A 22,638-nucleotide genomic window follows, 5' to 3' on the forward strand; every position below is an offset into this window, starting at 1 on the left:
ATTGAAAGGGCAAAGCCAATTATGGCAGACAAGAGCCAAACATTTCCATAAACATAGTGGAGCATGTGTTGGAACATCTTATACCTAGGAGTGGTATAGCTGGGTGCCCAGCTAGAACTATTTTCAATTTTTTGAGGAACTGACAAAATTATTTCCAGAGTGGTTCTACCAACTTGCAATCACAACATCAATGGAGGAGTGTTCCTCTTTCTCCTCATCCTCTCCAGCATCTGTTGTCCCCCGAGTTTTTGATCTTAGCCATTCTGATTGGTGTAAGGTGGAATTTCAGGGTCATTTTGATTTTCATATCCCTGATGACTAAGGTTGTAGAATGCTTCTTTAGGTCTTTTTTGGTGATTCAAGATTCCTCTGTTGAGAATTCTATATCCAGTTCTGGACCCCATTTTTAATATGGTTATTTGGCTCTCTACAGTTTAACTTATGAGTTCTGTGTAAATTTTGTGAATTAGCCCTTTATCAGATGTAGGGTTGGTAAAAACTTTGACCAATCTTTAGGTTGCTGTTTTTTTCTTATTGAAGGTGTCATTTGCATTACAGAAGCTTTTCATTTTTATTGGATCCCATTTGTCTACAGTTGATCTTTCAGGCTGAGCCATTTTATTCTCTCCAGGAAATTTTCCCATTCCAATGTATTTGAGATTCTTTTCTACTTTATCTTCTATTAGTTTGAATGTGCACTTTATCTTCTATTAATTTGAAGATACTGGTTTTATGTGGAGGATCTTGATGCACTTAGAATTCAGCTTTGTACAAAAGTGTGTGGTATTATTTCTGGATCTTAAATTCTATTCCATTAATTTCCCTGCCTGTGTCTCTACCAATGTCATGTAGTTTTTATCACTATTTCTCTGTAGTACATTTTGAGGTCAGGAATAGTGAGTCTGCCAGAAGATTTTATTTTACATTTAAGAATTGTTTTTGCTATCCTGCTTTTTTTATTTTCGATGTGAAAATGAAAAATTTTCCCTTCCATGTCTTTTGAAGAATGGTGGTGAAATTTTGATGGACGTTGCATTTAATTTGTAGACTGTTTTGGGAGGATGGCCATTGTACTATGCTAACGCTGCCAATCTATGAGTGTGGGAGACTGTTCAATATTCTGAGGTCTTCTTCAATTTTTTCTTCAGATACTTGAAGTTCTTGTCATACTGATATTTTACTTGTTTGGGTAGATTCACACAAAGATATTCAATATTATTTGTGAATATCATGAAGGGGGATGCTTTCCTAATTTCTTTCTTAGCCTTTTTATCCTTCGAGTAGAGGAAGGTTACTGATTTGTTTGAGTTAGTTTTATACCCAAACACTTTGCTGAAGTTGTTTTACAGTCATAGGAGTTTTCTGATAGAAATTTGGGGTCAATTATGTATACTATCATATCATCCACAAATAGTGATGTTTTGACTTTTTCCTTTCCAATTTGTATACATTTGGCCTCCTTTTATTGTCTAATTTCTCTGGCTAGATTTTGAGTACTATATTGAATGGATAGGCTGAGTTCATGTAGCTTTATTTATAATAGCCAGAAGCTGAAAACAACCCAGATGTCCCTCAACAAAGAAATGAATAAAAAAAAATGTGGTATATTTACACAATGTAATACCAATCAGCTATTAAAGCAATGACTTCATGAAATTCATAATTAAATGGTGGAACAAGAAAGTATCATCCTGAGTAAGATAACACAGACACAAAAGAACACACATGGTATGTCCTCATTGATAAATGGATAATAACTGAAAAGCTCAGAATAACCAGGAAACAAATCACAGACCATATGAAGCCCAAGAAGAAAGAAGATCAAAGTATGGATATTTCACTTTTACTTAGAAGAGGCAACAAAATAATCCTGGGAGGTAACTTGAGGGAGGGACCTAGGACAAAAAGAGGAGGAGGATGGAAAAAGGGGGTAGGATGAGGTGTGGGAAGAGACTGGGTGAAGTACAGAGGGTTAGGTATTTGCAAAGAGGTGTGTAGCACTGGATCATGGGGAAAAGAAAGTAGCCACTAGAAAGTCCCAGATACCAGGGATGCAGTAGTTTTCCAGGACCCAACAGGAATGAAATTCACTGAAATACCAAACAAAGAGGAGATAGAACCTATAGAGACCATATCCAGTGGCTAGGTAAAGTTCCTGGTTTAAAGAATGGGGCCACCCACCCATTTCAAAAATATTAACCAAGAATTTCTCCTGTCTGAAGAAAATGCAGGGACAAAGAGTTGAGAAGAGACAGAAGGAAAGGCCATCCAGAGACTGTCCCACCTAGGATCCATCCCATCAGCAGACATCAAACCCAGACAATATTCCTGATTCCAAGAAGTGCTTCCTGAAGAAAGCATAGTATAGCTGTCCCCCAAGAGGCTTTGCCTGAGCCTGAACAAGACAGAGGAGAATGCTCACAGCAAACTATCTGACTCACTTCGCAGCCAACCATGGAGAAGTTAAGGGAAGGACTGAAGGAGCTAAAGGGGTTTGCAACCCTATAGGAAGAACAATACCAATAGATCTGATACTTCAGAGCTCCCAAGGAGTAAATCCTCAAACAAATAATACATATGGAGGAGCCCGTGGATCCACCTGTATATATAGCAGAAGATTGGCTTACCTGTCAACATTGGTTGGGGAGGCTGTTGGTCCCGTGGAGGCCCAATAATCCAACATGGGGAAATGCTAAGGTGGTGAAGCAGGAGTGAGTGGGTGGTTGGGTGAATACCCTAATAGAAACAGGGGGAGGGGCAATGTTGTGGGGGTTTGTGAAGCTGAAATCAGGAAAGGGAATAACATTTGAAACATAAATAAATAAAAAACCTATTAAAATAGATATAGAGGGATATAAACTTCACCTCACTACTCATCATTCTTGTGTCTAAAAATCCATACAGAGATATACTTTTAATCTATTATTTTTCAATGTACAATTTTTAGTATTATGCTCCTATCTTACATCATTCCTACATGCTACAATACAGATGTGGCAGGACAAATGTGCCTAGGAATGCAATGACAGCTCTTTTTTTTTTTTTTTTTTTTTCGATCTTTATTAACTTGAGAATTTCTTTATTTACATTTTGATTGCTATTCCCCTTCCCAGTTTCTGGGGCAACATCCCCCTTACCCCTTCTCCTCTACTTCTATATGGGTGTTCCCCTCCCCACCCTCCCCCCCATTACCACCCTCCCCTGAACAATCACATTCACTGGGGCTTCAGTCTTGGCAGGACCAAGGGCTTCCCCTTCAACTGGTGCTCTTACTAGGCTATTCATTGCTACCTATGAGGTTGGAGCCCAGGGTTAGTCCATGTATAGTCTTTGGATAGTGGCTTAGTCCCTGGAAGCTCTGGCTGGTTGGCATTGTTGTTCATATGGGGTCTCGAGCCCCTTCAAGCTCTTTCAGTCCTTTCTCTGATTCCTTCAACGGGGGTCCCGTTCTCAGTTCAGTGGTTTGCTGCTGGGATTTGCCTATGTATTTGTTGTATTCAGGCTGTGTCTCTCGGGAGAGATTCATATCCAGTTCCTGTCAGCTTGAACTTCTTTGCTTCATCCTTTTATCTAATTGGGTGGCTGTATATGTATGGGTCACATGTGGGGCAGGCTCTGAATGGGTGTTCCTTCTGCTTCCATTCTAAACTTTGCCTCCCTATTCTCTGCCAAGCGTATTCTGGTTCCCCTTTTAAAGAAAGAGTGAAGCATTTGCATTTTGATCATCCTCCTTGACTTTCATGTGTTCTGTGCATCGAGGGTAATTTGAGCATTTGGGCTAATAGCCACTTATCAATGAGTGCATATCATGTGTGTTTTTCTATGATTGGGTTACCTCACTCAGGATGATATTTTCCAGTTCCATCCATTTGCCTATGAATTTCATAAAGTCATTGTTTTTGATAGCTGAGCAATATTCCATTGTGTAGATGTACCACATTTTCTGTACCCATTCCTCTGTTGAAGGGCATCTGGGTTCTTTCCAGCTTCTGGCTAGTATAAATAAGGCTGCTGTGAACATAGTGGAGCATGTGTCTTTGTTATATGTTGGGGCATCTTTTGGGTATATGCCCAAGAGAGGTATAGCTGGGTCCTCAGGTAGTTCAATGTCCAATTTTCTCAGTAACCTCCAGATTGACATCCAGAATGGTTGTACCAGTCTGCAATCCCACCAACAATGGAGGAGTGTTCCTCTTTCTCCACATCCTCGCCAGCATCTGCTGTCACCTGAGTTTTTGATCTTAGCTCTTCTCACTGGTGTGAGTTGGAATCTCAGGGTTGTTTTGATTTGAATTTCCCTTATGACTAAAGGTGTTGAACATTTCTTTAGGTGTTTCTCAGCCATTCGGCATTCCTCAGCTGTGAATTCTTTGTTTAGCTCTGAACCCCATTTTTATAGGGTTATTTGTCTCCCTGCGTTCTAACTTCTTGAGTTCTTTGTATATTTTGGATATAAGCCCTCAGTCAGTTGTAGGATTGGTAAAGATCTTTTCCCAATCTGCTGGTTGCTGTTTTGTACTAACAACAGTGTCCTTTGCCTTACAGAAGCTTTGAAGTTTTATCAGATCCTGTTTGTCGATTCTTGATCTTAGAGCATAAGCCATTGGTGTTTGGTTCAGGAAATTTTCTCCAGTGCCCATGTGTTCCAGATTCTTTCCAACTTTTTCTTCTATTAGTTTGTGTGTATCTGGTTTGATAGGGAGTTTCTTGATCCACTTGGAATTAAGCTTTGTACAGGGTGATAAGCATGGGTCAATCTGCATTCTTCTACATGCTGACCTCCAGCAACGACAACTTTTATGAGCTAACTAATTTCCTACTTAATTAGAAAATTGATACTATAAACTTGGTCCTTTTTCCATGACTAGAGAGGTCATAGGTCTTAACTGGGGTTAGTGCTGCTGTTTTACTAAATGGAAATATTGTTAAGCTCTCTTCTAATTATTTGTATTCATATTTATAGTTTAAAAGTATTTCTCTCTCTCTATCTATCTCTATCTCTCTCCCCTTCTCTCTCTCTCTTTCTCTGTAGTTGGTAAGCATTCCTTTAATGCCATTAGAGACTAATTTTTTGAGATTCTATCATTGATATAAGATAAGCTGAGGCTTCATTATCTAAGCACATTCCAGATTTTCTGACTTTCCATTGGTAAAGAGCTATTGTTGAGCTACCCACACTCATACTGTAAGCCATTCTACTAAATTGTTTATCTGTTTAAATATGTAGATTTTTTTGTAATTTCTGTTACTCTAGAGGACCCTGACTAACCCATATTAGTATCTAGGTATTTTAATACATACTCTGTGCTTTGAACCAGATACAGCCATTATAAGTTAAAACTCAAGTTTATGCACTCAGGGTTAGAATAAATAGTTGTCACTTAGCATACTTGTTAGGTACGTTGTGAGTGGGGCACGTGCATCTTTCAGTGTAACCAGATGTGATGATTAATTGGACTATGGTTATCTAATGTTGATACTATATCTGTCCCTCTTCTGAGTTACATTTCTCTCCAATGATAATCAATTTCATAGTCTTAAAAGTTGTATTACTGTCTGCATATGCCTCATTTATAGACACAATTGGCAAATCTGGGTATATAAATAAGTAAATAAAAAATCAAAATCCTGAGATAGTATAATAAAACTGTGTAATCTCAGGTACTAAGATTGAGGAATGAAAAGGACAAATTTAAAGACTGCCTGGGAATCTTAGACAAATCATATAACAAAATAAATAAAATAAACAGAGATGACAACTTAATGCAGTAGAAGAATCTTTACATGGAATCCAGCAGCAAAGAGATGGTGGCTTGTATCATCTTAGAACACACACTTAGAATCCCAAAGTATGTAGATGCAGTGTGGTTCAGTGGTTGAAAACTTTATTCCTAGTACACAGAATTTGATGGATTTGTTCCACATCAATACAAATATATCACCTTTAAATATGACCAGAAAATTACCATCACACTAGTTTTTAGTAAATAAGCAATAGCTTATTTTAGTTAGTAATTAATGAAACAAATAGGAAGTCAGATCAGTCAGAAATGGTGGAACTTGTCTTTCTCTTCTATAACATCTCTGTGCTCCTTCTAGAGGAAGAAGCTTCTTTGTATTTAAAGATATTTTTAGCCTATAGCTCTTCTTCAGGATTATCTATACTAACGTGTTCAATTCTAGAGTCATATACATTTGAACAACATTAAATCAATGCAGTAGGTGTAATATATTAAACTCACACACAGCCCCCCACATGAAAATTAAGGAAAAAATATTCTGAATTTGAGAGGTTGAGAAAGTGTAGGAGGGGTAAAATATAGCATTTAAAATTATGTAAATGCAATATTTATATAAGAAACCTTCAGAAAATAAAAAGGATTAAATTAAAAGAGAAAGTTTTAAATGACTTAAAGTTGGAAACTTTATATTAGACTCTAAGAGGGATAATAGGCCTAAGATGTATGTGACTTTTCAAGGCAACGGAGAATAATACTAGACTGTGGGCAGCTCTGGGTTGGTGGAAGCTTTCCTTAGACATGTTGTTTTCATTTGTCCATCAGATGCAGGACACTGAGTGAGGCCAGCTATGCTTTGATGTGAAAAGACACCAAGTGTGGCACAGACAGTGAGATGGACATTTGAAATTCAACTGCCTCTGTGAATAGTTCCACACATATTTATTTAGTTTTATAATTGAACTATTAGTAATGCTATAGGAAATGCAATTTGGTCTTCTCGAATATGTGGGCACCTGCATAGACATAGACAAAGTAATCAAAATATGCATTAATAAATACTAAAAACAAATCTTATTTTAAAAAAGCAAACAACAAAAAGCATGATTGCCAGTGAATTCATGGATATTTAAGTTGTTGACTGTGCTTTTATTTTCCCATGTTCTACCATCTCTCTGAAGATATTTTCACAGTACATCCTTCTTCAAAACAATCAATTCCGACAAGTGCATCCAAGAAGGTACAGTAAATCAAAAATCTGAGGTGATATTCATGAACATTTTACCTTAAAAACGGGAATGATGTATTCCTCAGAATTAAGATATTCAGTAAAGCATGTTACAAGTGCTGAATGTTAGAAGAGAGCTCTTGGATGGATTACAGAGGATACTTGAGGCTCAAATATTTGCTTATTAATTTTATCAGAAGTTTGAAAGCATTGCCCATATATGACATACTGCCAGCTACAACCTTAGCAAGCATGTAGTACATCACGATATTAAGTTCTTCCATTGCGATATTTACAGTAATAAAAGATTCTCTTATAGATATTTAGATAAATCTAACATGGTATAGAAGAAGAAACACCATTACAAATAAGCAAATGAAGTTTCTCAGAGAGTTCTCTGTAGGCAGAAGCCTTAAGCTTATCTCAGAGGTAAATACAGTACTTGTCAGTATATCCAATTGTTCTACTTCTCTGTAATAGTAGCCACCACCATACAAACGGAAATAAATAAGCATGGTTGCATTCAAATCTATTTTTCTATGAGCCCAAAAGTTGTTTATTCACATTTTTCAATTAGATTGCATAACAGCATCTAAGTTAGATGTAATTCACTCAGAGATTGAACCCAAATCTAGGCTTCGTCATTATGCTGGCATAGCAAGAAGAGCAAGCATTACTCTGGTCTCAAGGCAGCTTTGTAGACATGATATGTCAAATAGACACCATTAAGATAAAGTCAATGCTGCACTATAGATAGTTACAAGAATCTTCCTATTTCCTTTCTCATGTACAAGTCATGTTCACACTACTCATAAAATGTGCACTCATAAGTATACATGGCTAAATTTAAACACTTTATTGTCCTAAAAATACTATTAACATAAGATATTTTAAAGTGGAATCGTCAGAATCATTGAACATTGAGAAGACATTTTTTGAAAATAGCAAAATCAACATATGCATATAAAATAAAATGAAGTACAATAAAATAAGAACTTTGTAAAGAAATTGCTTTATTCAGTGAAGGTTAATTTTAATTGTTAGCTTGACAGGATCTGGAATGAGATGGGAAGAAAGGAAATGAGGAATTTGCTAGATCAGGATATGCCATTGTATCTGTTATTGTTAAGATTAATTGTTGAAAAAAGATTGATACTGAAAACATGTGGCACCAATTTCATAGATGTAATCCTGGACTGTATAATGAAGGAAAAAGTGTGTTGAGCAATAAACATCTACTTATTTATAGAAGTAACTCTCTTCTATTGAATGCAAATGTGACTAGCTGTTTTGAGCCCACAATAATGATGAATTGTACTATGGATGTATACTCTAGAATAAACCCTTTTGTACTAAGCTGTTTATGTCAGGAATTCTATCACAAGAGAAAGAAAGCCGTATACCTGGCAGATTAACTACTTCAAATACAGTGTAAAATTTATCATCTGTGAAACCTCAGCAAGTGATGTTAGGAATGGTAAAGTACACTGAACACTTCCTCCAAATTGATTTATCTTTTTATTCAATGGTTTTTTAAGTCTCACAAAGAAGAAAGGTAGCAGAGCATAAGAAAATTAGTCTCACATATACAATTAAACATTTCATTCAAGTGGAATGTTGCGCTCTGAATTTACTCTTGTGGTAATGAATTCAATATAATCAACAATCAGCCTGATGCAATTTATCTTCTATTATTTTTACTTGGTTGCTAGGACATTAATACTCAGCATCCACCATGGCTCATTTTTTTTTTTTGTCTATGACCCTGAATTTCACTTGGTTATTTAACCTACACTTTTTATTATTAGAACAATAATTCTTTAAGTTAACTTTTACAAGATCAAAAACTCAAGTGACAGAAGATGCTGGCAAGGATGTGGAGAAAGAGTACACTCCTCCTTTGTTGGTAGGATTGCAAGCTGGTATAACCACTCTGGAAATGAGTCTGGTAGGTCCTCAGAAAATTGGACATAGTACTAACTGAGAACCCAACTATACCACTCCTGGGCATATACCTAAAATATTTTCCAACATGTAACAGGACACATGCTCTACTATGTTAATATGAGCCTTATTTATAATACCCAGAATATGTTAAAAAAAAAACCCAGATGTCCTTTAATAGAGGAATAGATACAGAAAATGAGGTACATTTACACAATGGAGTACTACTAAGCAATAAAAAACAATGGCTACATGAAATTCTGAGGCTAATGGATGTAACTGGAAGATATCATCCTGAGTGAGGTAACCCAGTCACAAAAGAAGACATATGGTATGGCCTCACTTATCAGTGTATATTAGCTCAAAAGTTCGGAATACACAAGAAAATTCACAGACCATATGACAATCAAGAAGAAGAAGACCAAAATGTGGCTGCTTCAATCTTTCTTGGAAGGGGAAACAAAATACTCATGGGAAGAAATTCATGGACAAAGAGTGAAGCAGGAACTGAAGGAAAAGCTATTCAGAGATGGTGCCACATGGGGATCTATCCCATATGCAACTACCTAACCCAGTCACTATTGCTGATGCCAATAAGTGCTTGCTGAGAGGACCCCTGATATGGATGTCTCCTGAGAGGTTCTGCCAGAGCCTTACTGATACAGATGAGGATGCTTACAGCTAACCTTCGGACTGAGTACAAGGACCACAATGGAGGAGTTAGAGAAAGGTCTGAAAGACCTGAAGGGGTTTTCAACCCCATGGGAAGAACAACAATATCAACCAACCAGAGCCCCTGACTCAGAGCTCTCAGGGGGAGTACCAAAGAGTACACAAGGAGGGATTCATGACTCCAGCCACATATATAGGAGATGATGGCATTGTCTGGCATCAATAGGAGGAGAAACCCTTGGTCCTGTGAAGGCTCATTTCTCCACTGTAGTGGAATGCCAGGTTGTTGACATGAGAGTGGGTAGGTGGTTGAGAGTGGGAGCATCTTGATAGAAAAATGGGGGGAGGGATAGAAGATGGGGGGAAAGGGGAGAACATTTGCAATATAAATACATAAAATCCAATTCAAAAAGAATAAAAACCTAGTATATGCTAGAAGGAAATGGCTAGATTTAAGTTATATGTGGCTTTACATAAATGAAACAAAGAAGTGTCTAAAGGGTTATATTTATCTATACAGAACACATTTATATACACAGAACACACACACACACACACACACACAGTGGAACAGTTAAGATTATGATGAAAAACAAATTTATTCAAATGAAAACTGTTGAGGTAATGTAAATAAAACATTTTTTAACCTGCTGAGTCATCTTTTTGGATGTTTGGTAGGGTGAGGGGTAAGAACTCTTGTAGTCCATTGTGGTTTAAAATTTCCTTTGTAGATAATATAACCTTGAACTCGATTAAAAAATATCCACTTGATGAGTGATGAGGTTCCCTGCATGTTGTACCCTGCTTCGTTTATGCAGTTTTTGGGACAAAAATCAAGTCTCCATTTCTGCTGGCCAGGCACTCTAACAAATTGGCTATATCCCTGGCCCAAAGTAAGTTCTTTGAGTAAATGAGGTATGCCCTTTGACAGAATGAAATTTATTAATACAATGATTAATCTGGTTTGTTTGTACTGAATCCTAGCTCTGTGTATGTCTCTCTCTCTCTCTCTCTCTTTCTATCTCTATCTGTGTGTGTGTGTATGTGTGTGTGTTTGTGTGTGTGTGTTTGTGTTTTTGCCTTTAATGGTTGGTTGGTATATTGCTGTTGTTATTTTTAATTGGATTTTTATGTATTTATTTATTAATTTCCATTTTTCTTAAATTGTGTATTTCTTATTTACATTCCAAATGTTATTCTCTTTACCGGTTTTCTATCTTATTGTTTGCTTTTCTGATAGTGTGTCTGCATGGTGAAACTGACTTCAAATTTGTTATTTAATCAAAAATAACATTGATTCCTGAGGCTTTTGCTTATATCTGTTATGTACTAAACTATAGGGCATCAATACAATGTCAATATCACATTAAGGAACATAGAATGACTTACAGGAATTTAAACTGAAGTCTCTCCTCTATTCTTTTCTTAAATTTGGTATATATTTCTCTGGAATGTTCTCTTAGCTATTTCATCCATACAGTCAAATCAACAAAGCCACTTCCAACCTGAAGCATCTTCCACCCTCAAGCATCTTCCTTCAAGTACCTAGAACATACATAAATTCTTTAAAAATATTTCCAGATAAGGGCATGTGAGGAGTTTTCTCTTTGACAATTATTAAGATGCAAACTTTTGTACAAATAGCCTGATGACCTGAACTTGCAATTCTCAAAAAGAAAGGGCAGGCAAGTGCTTTTAAAAGTGTTTAACATCTTTAGTCATCATAGAAATGTAAATTGAATCAAATTTGAGAATATTTTGTTCCAGGCAGGATGTTTATAATGAAGGGCAACAAAAGCTGTGAAAAATATGAATTAAAGGAAACCTTATTTTCTGTGGGATATAATGTAACAAGCAAAATGTTAAATATTAAAAAGGTAAAATGTAAAAATGTAAAGTGTAAACTGGCAAATGTCAAATGTAACATTTGTAAAATGTAAACTGAGTACAAAACATAGCAACCATTATGTATATGAGTATGGATATTTCCAAAGAAATAGCAAATAGATGAACAGTAAGATCCAGATGTACTCTTTCTGGAAATATATGCAAAGAATTCTTTATCCAGAAACAGAAATGCTTCATATTAATATTTATCATTACACTATTCAAAATAGCAGCCAGTCATGGCAGGACACTTCTGGTTTCTGCCTGTACCCAGAGTTTTCCTGATCTCAGAGTATTCTGTGCACAATTTCCATGGGGGGAGAGAGCTAGACTCTCAGAAGTGTGGACAATCCTGAGAGCTCAGAGGAGACCACCACTTCTGCTCACATTCCAGGCCAAGAGGAACCAGCCTAGAGCCTTTCAAACACGAGAACATAGGAGTAGTCAGGAGGAGGACCCTTACATTTTATGCCTGCACCCAGACCTGGAAGCCAGTCGACAGGAGCATTGACACACCTGAAAGCAGAGGTAAGACCACCACTTCTGGGACAAAGGACCTGCCTGGAGCCCTCTGGACACATGAACAGAAGAAAAATTTGGGACAGGCCCTTTCCAGTTTCTGCCTGCACCTGGAAGTGACTCAGTACCACAGCTCTCTGTACCCAGATACTGCTGGGAGAAATCTGGTCTTCAGGAATGTTGACACACAGGTTCACAGGAGAGTCAAGGCCATTGTCAGAGACAGCAAGACCAGCTGAAAACAGAGACAACCAAATGGTGATAGTCAAACACAGGAACCTAAGCAACAGAAGCCAAGATTACTTGGCATCATCAGGGCCCTGTTCTCCCACCAAAGCAAATACTAGACATCCAATCACACCAGAAAAGCAAGATTTGGATTTAAAATCATATCTCATGATGATGATAAAGGGCATTAAGAAGAACATAAATAAGTCCCTTAAAGAAACACAGGAACACAAGTAAACAAGTAGAAGCCTTTAAAGAGGAAACGCAAAAATCCCTTAAAGAATTACAGGCCAACACAACCAAACAGGTGAAGGAATTTAACAAAACCATCCAGGATCTAAAGATGGAAATAGAAATGGAAAAGGAAAGGGAGACAAACCTGGAGATAGAAAACCTAGGAAAGAGATCAGGAGTCATAGACGCAAGCATGATCAACAGAATACAAGAGATAGAAGAGAGCATCTTTGGGGCAGAGGATACCATCAGAAAAATTAAAACAACCAACAAGAAAATGTAAAAGGAAGAAAGCTGCTAACCAAAAACATCTGGGAAATCCAGAACACAATGAGAAGATCAAACCTAAGGATAATAGGAATAGAATAAAGCAAAGATTCCCAATTAAAGGGCCAGTATATATTTTTAAAAACATTATAAAAGAAAACTTCCTTAACCTAAAAAGAGATGCCCGTAAGCATGCAGGACTCCTACAGAATTCCAAATAGATTGGATCAGAATAGAAATTCCTCCTGTTACATAATACTGAAAAAACAAAATGCAGAAAACAAACAGAGAATGTTAAAAGCAGTGAGGAAAAAAGGTCAAGTAACATAATGGCAGACCTATCAGAATTAAACCTGACTAGAGATTATGAAAGCAGGAAGATCCAGGGCAGATGTCATAGAGACCTGCGAGAACATAAATGCCAGCCTAGGCTACCATATCTTGCTAAACTCTCAATTAACATAGATGGAGAATCCAAGAAATGCCATGAGTAAACCAAATTTACACAGTATCTTTCCACAAACCCAGCCATAAAAAGGACAATTGATGGAAAACTCCAACACAAGGATGGAAAGTACAGCCTAGAAAAAGCCAGAAAGTAATCTACTTGGAAGAAATCCAAAAGATGAGATCCACACAAACATAATTCCAACAACAAAAATAACAGGAAACTATCACTAATCCTTAATATTTCTTAAAAATCAGTGGACTCAACAACCCAATAAAAAGACAGACTAAAAATACAGATATGGAAAGAGGACCCAGAATTTTGCTGCATACAGCAGGAAATAATCAAACTTGGGACAAAAATCAACCAAGTAGAAAAGAAAAGAACGATACATAAACTCATGAAAACCAGGAGCTTATTCTTTGAGAAAGTCTACAAGATAAATAAACCCGTAGACAGACTGACCAGAGGGACAGAGGGAGTATATCCAAATTAACAAAATCAGAAATGAAATGGGAGATATAATAATAGAATCTGAGGAAACACAAAAAATCATCAGATCCTAGTAAGAAAGCCTGTATTCGACAAAACTGGAAAATCTGGATTAAATGGACGGTTTTCTAGGCAGATACCAGGTACCAATGTTCAATTAGGATCAGATAAAACATCTATACAGTTCCATATCTCCTAAAGAAATAGAAGCATTTATTAAAAGTCTCTCAACAAAAAACAAAGTAAGATAAAAAACCCTCATGAACAGATGGGTTTAGAGCAGAATTCCATAAGACCTTCATAGAAGGTCTAATATAACTACTGTCCAAACTCTTCCAAAATTACTAACAGAAAGAATACTACCCAATTCCTTCTATGGAGCCACAATTACAATTATATCAAAAACACACAATGACACAACAAAGAAAGAAAACTTTAGACAAATTACTCTTATGAATATCACCACAAAAATATTCAACAAAATTCTTGAAAACACATCAAAATGATCATCCATCATGATCAAGGGGGCTTCATTCCCAGGGATGCAAGGATGGTTCAAGATATGGAAATCCATCAATGTAATCCATTTTATAAACAAACTCAATGGAAAAAACCACATGATCATGTCATTAGATGATGAGAAAGCATTTGACAAAATTCATCACTACTTCATGTTAAAAGTCTTAAACGATAATGAATCCAATGCCCATACCTAAACATAGTAAAATCAACATTGAGCAAACTAGTATCCAACATCAAACAAAATGAAGAGAAACCTGAAGCAATCCTACTAAAATCAGGGACTAGACAAGGTTGCCCACTCTGTAAGTACCTATTGAATATAAAACCCCAAGTCCTAGCTGGAGCAATCAGAAAAGAAAAGGAGCTCAAAGTGATACGAATTGGAAAGGAAGAAGTCAAAATATCACTATTTTTAGAGTATAAGATAGAATACTTAATTAACCCCAAAAGTTCCACCAGAGAAATTCTAAGCCTGATAAACAACTACAGCAAAGTGGCTAGATATAAAATTAACTCAAACTTATCAGTAACCTTCCTCTACTCAAAGGATAAACAGGCTGAGATAGAAATTAGGGATAAAACACATTTCACGGGGTTGGGGATTTAGCTCAGTGGTAGAGCGCTTGCCTAGCAAGCGCAAGGCCCTGGGTTCGGTCCCCAGCTCCAAAAAACAGAAAAAAGAAAAAAAAACACATTTCACAATAGTGCCAAATAACATAAAATAACTCAGTGTGAATATAACCAAGCAAGTGAAAGACTTGTATGACAACGACTTTGGGTCTCTGAATAAAGAAGCTGAAGAAGATCTCAGAAGATGGAAAGATCTACCATGCTCATGGAATGGCAGGATTAATATTGTATAAATGTCCATTTTCCCAAAAGCAATCTATGGATTCAATACAATCACTTCAAAATTAATACTCAATTCTTCGTAGAATTAGAAAGAGCAATTTGTAATAAAATAAATTCTGGGGGAATCACCATCCCTGACTGCAAGCAGTATTACAGAGTAATAGTGATAAAAATTGTATGACATTGGTACAGAGACAGGAAGAAAGATCAGTGGAATAGAATTGAACACCCAGGAATGAATCCATACAGCCATGGTCACTGATCTTTGACAAATGAACAAAATCGTGCAGTGGAAAAAAAGATAGCGTTTTCAACATATGGTGCTGGTTCAACTGGAGGTCAACATGTAGTAGAATGCAAATTGACTCAGTCTTATCAACTTGTACAAAGCCTAAGTCCAAGTGGATCAGGAACATCCACATAAAAACAAAATAAACAAAAACTAATAGAAGAAAAAGTGAGGAAGAGTCTTGATCGCTTGGGCACTGGGAGAAATTTCCTAAACAAAACACCAATAGCTTATGCTCTAACATCAAGAGTCGAGAAATGGAACCTCATAAAACTGCAATGCTTCTGTAAGGCAAAGGACACTCTCATTAAGACAAAATGGCAACCAACAGATTGGGAAAAGCTCTTTACCAATAAATAATACATCTGACAGATGGCTAATATCTAAAAAGAAGTTAGACTCCAGAGAATCAAACAACCCTTTTAAAAATGTGATACAAAGCTAAACAAAGAATTCTCAGTGGAAGAATATTGAATGGCTGAGAAGTAACTAGAGAAATGTTCAACAACCTTAGTCATCAGGGAAATGCAAATTAAAAGCACCCTGAGATTCCACTTTCCACTAGTCACAATGGTTAGGATCAAAACCTCTGGTGACAATAGATGATGGCAGGATGTAGAAAACATGGAACACTCTTTCCTCCATTGTTGGTGAGATTGCAAACTGATACAACCACTCTAGAAATCAGTTTGGATGTTCCTCAGAAAATTGGAGGACCAGACTATACCTCTCCTGGGCATATACCCAAATGATGCTCTATCATACAACAAGGACTAATGCTCCACTATATTCATAGCAGCCTTATTTATAATAGCTAGAAGCTGGAAAGAACCCAGATGTCCTTCAACAGAGGAATTGATACAGAAAATGTGGTACATCTACACAATGGAGTACTATTTAGTTATCAAAAACAATGTCTTCATGAAATTCATAGGCAAATGGAATGAACTAGAAAATATCATCCTAACTGAGGTAAGCCAATCACAAAAAACACTCAAGGTATGTACTCGCTGATAGGTGGATTTTAGCTCAATTGCTCAAATTACCCAAGATACAATCCACAGACCACATGAAGTTCAAGAAGAAGGGAGATCAAAGCGCACATGCCTCAGTCCTTCTTAAAAGGGGGAGTAAAAATATTCATAGAAGGAGATAGGGAGACAAAGTTTGGAGCAGAGACTGAAGCAATGGCCATTCAGAGCCTGCCCCAACTGGGGATCTGCTCCATATACAAACAGCCACCAAACCCAGACAATTTTGCTGATGCCAAGAAGTGCATACTGACAGGATCCTGATCTAGCTGTCTCCTGAGATTCTCTGCCAGTGCATGACAAATACAGAGGCAAATGCTACCAGGTAACGATTGAACTGAGAATGGTGTCCTCATTGGAGGAGTTAGAGAAAGGATTTAAAAAGATGAAGGGGTTTGAAACTCCATAAGAACAACAATACCAATCAACCAGAGCTCCCAGGGATTATACCACCATCCAAAATGTACACATGGAAGGACATGTTGCAGTAGCTGCTCTAACCCAAATATGCCTGTGTGAAGAAAACACAACTCAATTAATATGAGTACAAGCTAGTGCCTAGATTGGGCAGTTCTACCACTACACTATCCTATTCCCTAGCTCTGACATCCCTCATGACTTGTGGTTTTTCCATGCTATTTCTTCAGCTTCCCCTTCCTTATTCTCCTCTGAGGTCTTCTCTCTTCTCTGACCCTCCAAATTTCTTTGCTTTGCCCAAATCATGGGCTCTTGCCTTTATTTTACAAACTAAATGGGAGAAGGTTCTGATAAGGTCACCTGAGTCCTGAGTAGGTGACTAGAAAGCCGTCCTTGGGGCAGCAGAATTAGCATCAAAATACAGAAACTGCAGGGCAAACCACAGCACATATCCATGGATCCAGGTGCATAAGTAGCAGAAGATGGACTTTGCGGGTACCAATGGGATGAGAAATCATTGCTCAGGCCAAGGCTGAACACTCCAGTGTAAAGGATTGTTTAGGAGGGGAAGTGGTGTGTGGTGGTGGAGAACACCCACATATAAGAAGGGGGTAGGGGATCACATAGGGTGTATTTGGACAGGAAACTGGAAAGGGGGTTAATATTTGAAATGTAAATTTAAAAAAATCCAATAAAAGAATGAAAATAAAAACAATTCAAATTCCTTCAACAGATACACGGAGTAGAAAGTGTGGTAAACAGAGGAGGGGAATATTGAGCCATTTAGAAAAATAAAATTGAGGGAAAATAAACAGATGTGGAAAGAAATATTTAAGGTAATGCATACTGAGAAAATGTTTACAGTTAATGAAACCCTACAATGTTTAACCATAGAGCAAGCAAAGAAGATACTGAAGCCATGTCATTTAGTCAATCTACTTTCCAATGCTGCTGAGGCCAATGGGTTGCTGATACCCAGGTGTATTATAGAAACTTTGGACTTCCCAAACCAACATTACACAGCACGCTCACCAATGAAATACTTAAAGAATCCTTCAAGTGATTCTGGTTTCTTACTGTCATCTATGGCATTCTAGAAGTGATAACCAGGCACAAGATTATCTCTAGCATTTCTGATTATATAAATCACCTTCAATATAAACATTGGAGAATGAAATATCTTGCACTCAGTTTCCAACATCTCCACATGGTTTCCCCAAAAATTTAATAAAACTCCCCTCAAATATCAATTGATTGCTCATTTTAATATTGTACTAATATATTTGTACAGGTACTTGTACGTGTGAGTGTGCATGCATGTGCACACATGTTTTTGTTGTGGTTTTCATGTGTATATCACATGTCTAATATATTGAAGTCACAGCACAATCTTCTAATCTAAGGTGTCACCTTTCACTATTAAGTGAATTCTAGAGATCTCATCTCTCTTCTTATTCTTGAAAGAACCTTAATTGATACACTGTCTCCCCCCTTTGTGAGGTGACAAAGTTTCATGTAGTGGAAGCCAACTTTAAGTAAGTGGTATAGGTAATAATTATTTCGAACTTACTTTCCAATTACTTTGAACACAGGCATGCACTAACACCTCTTGCCCTCTGTGGGTTCCATTATAAATAGTTTACAGTGTTCATTAATCAGTTATCCATGGTAAGAACTTCCTGAACTTGTCAATATACTAGGATTGAAGCAATGGAAAATATTATTGATATTCCTTCTAGATATCACCCTACCACTGAGGAAATCTCCATGAAGGATTCAAAAGGAAAGTGGGTTTTAAAATTTTTTGATGCCTATGTGTCTCTTCTGTGTGTGTATTCTCATATGAATGCAGAGTCTGTGAAGTAATAGGAGGGAGTGAGATCATCTTAAACTGAAATTATAAGAGTCTGTGAGTCAAAAAGGTAGATGCTGAGAATATATCCCGAGTCCTCTGAAATAAGAGCAGGTGCTCTTAAACACTGGGCCATCTCTCTGTGTAATGTAAACGAAGATAGTTTTACATTTCTGTTGTGCAATGGAAGATCACTAGAAGAGGACTGGCTGATAAAGTATGCAGTATTTATGCACAAGTCTGTAAATACACAGCACTCTGCAGCAACATACTCAAACTTAATTTATAATAATGATCTTTATAATAAGTGAGATTTCCAGTAATCCTGGTCATTTATTGTGCTGTTTTGGTAGCCACAGTAATGATTTTAGTATTTCTGATCTCAATGGACAGCAAGATTTAGTTGGTGTGAAATCAGACACAAACTCACAGCAACCCAGAACTTTAAATACTAGTAACAACATGCAAATACTAAACAACATGCTGCATACCAAACAAACAACTAACAGGGGTACCTAGTATACAATAGACATACACCTTTGAATGGTGAGCACACTGGTACTACCTTCTAATTCCAGCACTTACAGCTTAGTACAGAAGGGTCATAAACTTGATGTTATAATCAGCTACAAAGTGAGTTTATGGCCAGTGTAGGCTTCAAGATACCTTGTCTAATAAAATATTAATAAATTACATTGGATAAAAATAAATCTTTGGGACTGTGAGATGAATAAAAACAACTGCAAAACACACACATAACCCATATATGTACACTTTGTTCACACACTGCATGCCTTTACAGTACCACACAGTCAAACATACTTATATTCACCCAACACACATTTACACAGTACACTCTTTTTCACACATCACACACATGCATTTCCATGTAAATAGACCAATTTTTGGAGCTTCAGTCTGTTCCTGAGTATTGTCATGCTAATTTCTGTACCCCAAGGTCTGTTTGCCTCAAGATGGTTGAATTCTCTTGTGTGTGTGTGAACTTTTGTTGTTCAGTTCTTGGTCCTTAATTTAAAACTTTTGTTCAAATAAAAATGCCTACAACCTGTGGCTGGGCTGTGGGTTTGCTTCAGTTCCCAGACATGGGATCCAAGGTAGAGACAAGAAGGGAGAGGAGAGAAAGAAAAGGAAAGAAGAAAATGCCAAGGTGTCGGTGGGACAAAATAGCACAGAGGATTGATATCTCCCATTTCTAGTGCTTTTTAGAGCTTATTATAAATATAAGGGATTCGTGTCTTTAATTTTGGAAATAAATTATCAAATGTGGGGTAGAGACCCTCAATTAATATTTATCACAGTATTTTTGGTAACCAACATGAGGTAAGAACTTACTTTTAACCCAAATTGAGAATTCAGCTTCCCAGATAAAAGGAATGTTATTCCATTAAGATAGACACCAGGATGGTGGCTAAGGAAGTTAGAGGGACAAATGGGTCCTGAGCAATGCTAGTTTTTCCTCAAACAGTTCATGGTTCAGAACAAGGGTCAGAATGAATGCTAATTTGGCACATTTGATTCCAAGGGGTCAGTTCATGAGCTAAGGTACCATTTCACCCTCAAGCCAACCTCACATCAAGCCTTGCTGTATATCTGCCCAGGGCTAGGACACTTGGCTCCAGAGCTGACCAAGTACAAGACCAGCAACCTGACAAACACCCACAGCTAAGATTTATAGAGTTAACATAAAGAAATATATCACACTAATTTGATCAGGCAACAAAGTCACCATAAAATGTGGAGCTCCCATAGGAAGACTAATAGCAGCTAATGAAAGCTAACCTAAAATACAAGGTCAAGTTGTTCTGTGCAAACAGTCTCCTTAGACATGGGACTCCCGTGGGAGAACTGACAATGGTTCAGCCTAGCACATGATACATAACCCAGGATGAAACCTCTGAGCAAATACAATTTATTGACGATATGCTTGGACACTAAAATAGAAATGAGAAATAAAATTGAATGCAAAAATATGTTAAATTAAGAGAGAAAAAGAAGGCTAAATACACAAATTTAGTAATCTTTGGAGAAGGAAGAAAGAGATAAAAATTGATATAAATGTTTTCAATGGTCAACAGATACTAAATAAATAACTCATGCTTTTGATTCTAATATTTGGGAGACAAAACAGAGACAGATAATTTCCTTGCCATTTCAAGACCAGCCTGAACTATGGAGCAAATCAAAATCAGCCTGGACTATACAAATAAACTCTGTCTCAATAAATAATAATAGATATATCATTTTAGAAGAGGCTACTTGGATTCTATACAAACTTGTTTTGATTTATCAAAATAAATATAGTTATAGGTTCGATGGCAATGGTGCTAATATATTCCTCTTTGAGAGAGGTCAAAATGGAGCAAACCTGGATTAAAAAGCAGAGCTGCTAGATTGGACCACTCTATTCTTATACAAACTTCATACAGGCCTGACACACCTGAGAGTAGAGGTTAGACCAACTCTTCTGTTCCAAGCAACCAGCCTGGAGCCCCCAGGACAAACAAATTCAGGCGCACCCTTCCAGTTTTTGCCTGCACCCAGAGCTGACAGGTCCTACAGTTCTCTGTTCCCAAATCCCATGGGGAAGAGAGTTGGACTCTCAAAAGTGTGAACAATTCTGAGAGTACAGGGTAGACATCCCCTTCTGCTCACATACCTGGCCCAAGAAAAACCTGGCTAATACCCTCTGGACATAGGAACCTAGGAGTAATAAGGGAGAATATCTTTCCAGTCTCTGCTGTGCCCAGAGCTGAAAGCCAGTCACCAGGAGTGCTGACACACCTGAAAGCAGAGGTAAAAGCAACTCTTCTGAAATGTAAATAAAAAATATCCAATAAAAAAGAAGAAATGCCTGAACGGACAGGGAAAACCCCCAAAACCTCAATTATACATAAAGAACTATATATTACTAAAGATTGCTTACATTTGGAGAAATAGTCCAGGTAAGAACACAATAGTTGGTTATCTAACATCAAATGGTGTGCCCAGAAAAGAAAGTTCAACAGTATTATACAGACTGTGGTGGTTTGACTGAGAACAGTTCCTATAGATTCATATATTTAAATGCTTAACCACAAGAGAGTAAAACTATATTAGAAGGACAGGCAATTGTAGCCTTGTTGGAGACTAAATGGCTTTTTTGAAAGAGGTATGTCACTAAGAGTGTGCATTGGAGATTGAAAAGCCAATGCTTGAGTCTGCCTCTTTATCTTTCTATCTGTCCATCTCTCTTCCTGCTACTTGTATATCAGGAAATAACTCTCATCTATTTCTCTGGTACCATCTCTGCCTGCTTGCTAGCATTCTTTCTGCCATAATGATGATGAACTATCTTCTGGAAGCTGTAAGGGAGCACCGAAAAATAATTGTAAACATTTTCTTTTATGAGACTTGCTTTTGTTAAAATGTTTCTTCATAGAAACAGTAGCTTCACAGACCAGTATTTCAGACATGAGTTGTTAATGGGAACTGAGATATTGCAGTGATAACCTGCATGGTAATGTTATAGTAGGACTAGTTCTTTGGACCATGAAAATGTATGATCCTGCTCCTAGAATCATTCCAGGTGTGGCTGCTTTTTCACACATGCATCACTAGTGGGCAGAAAGAGGCTATGTTTATACTGAATGTTCTGACCTTTGAACAACTGATGGATGGGCCTGACATTTCCAGTGAGACTGAGATGACCACCAGTCCAGCACCAAGGAGATTGGAAAGGGAGTTAGCCTGAGATGACTATGCAGGCTGTGCAGACTCCAGGGGCTCCCAGGATAAGAAGCAATCCAGAGACTAAAAGAATGCCAACTTAGACTGAGTGACCTAAGAAGGGGTAAGCTTTACCCAAACAGTTCTCACATGGGGCCACTTATGTGGACCAGGTGAGGAATGAGTCCAATGTGACCACAATACTCGCACCATGGGGCTTGAACAAGGAACTTGAGACACCTACCAATTGGGTGTCATATTGGCCTGGTGATGTGCAGACCATTCCTGAGAC

The 22,638-nt window shown here is 37.4% G+C and overlaps 1 pseudogene; it reads left to right on the forward strand.

Annotated features, from left to right (window-relative positions):
- The first annotated feature begins 22,184 nt into the window (after positions 1-22,184).
- LOC116895065 lies at positions 22,185-22,308 on the forward strand (annotated as a pseudogene).
- Positions 22,309-22,638: the final 330 nt, after the last annotated feature.

The sequence above is a fragment of the Rattus rattus genome, chromosome 2 (genome assembly GCF_011064425.1).
Source record: "Rattus rattus isolate New Zealand chromosome 2, Rrattus_CSIRO_v1, whole genome shotgun sequence".
In the NCBI taxonomy this organism is placed as follows: Eukaryota; Metazoa; Chordata; class Mammalia; order Rodentia; family Muridae; genus Rattus; species Rattus rattus.